The following is a 567-nucleotide window of genomic DNA, read 5'->3' on the forward strand; positions in this document are numbered from 1 at the left end:
GAAGACCTCCACTCCGTTGGAAGGACCAAGTGGAGAAGGACCTGGCTTCACTTGGAATATCTAATTGGCGCCACGTAGCGGAAAGAAGAAACGACTGGCGCGCTGTTGTTAACAGTATTTAGTTACTGTTTTATTGTGCTTTTAGTACTTTTTAACAGCCTCGTTGCAAGAGGCATGGATGGAGTTTTCCGATTTCATCATTTTCACATTTCATTTTTCATTTACTAAATTATAGTTCTAGAGCTTTATTATGTGGTTAGTTATGGCACTTTATACGTTTTTCTTGAAGGACGATTACGCCCTACCTTTCTACCTTACTTTTCTTTTGCCAAGAAACATGTGTGCCAAGTTTGATCAAGATATCTCAATTTTTACTCAAGTTACAACTTGCAGGGACGGGCGGACAGACATACACTTACTCGGATTTGAACTCGCCTCATCATCCTGATCATTTACATATAAATATATAACTCTATATCTAACTCGATTTGTTTTAGGTGATACGTACTACCGTTAGGTAAACAATACAACTATACTATAAAAATATAGTTTGTAGAAAATTTTTTC

The sequence above is a fragment of the Bactrocera latifrons genome, unplaced genomic scaffold, assembly GCF_001853355.1.
Source record: "Bactrocera latifrons isolate USDA-ARS-PBARC rearing strain unplaced genomic scaffold, ASM185335v1 scaffold_117, whole genome shotgun sequence".
NCBI lineage: Eukaryota > Metazoa > Arthropoda > Insecta > Diptera > Tephritidae > Bactrocera > Bactrocera latifrons.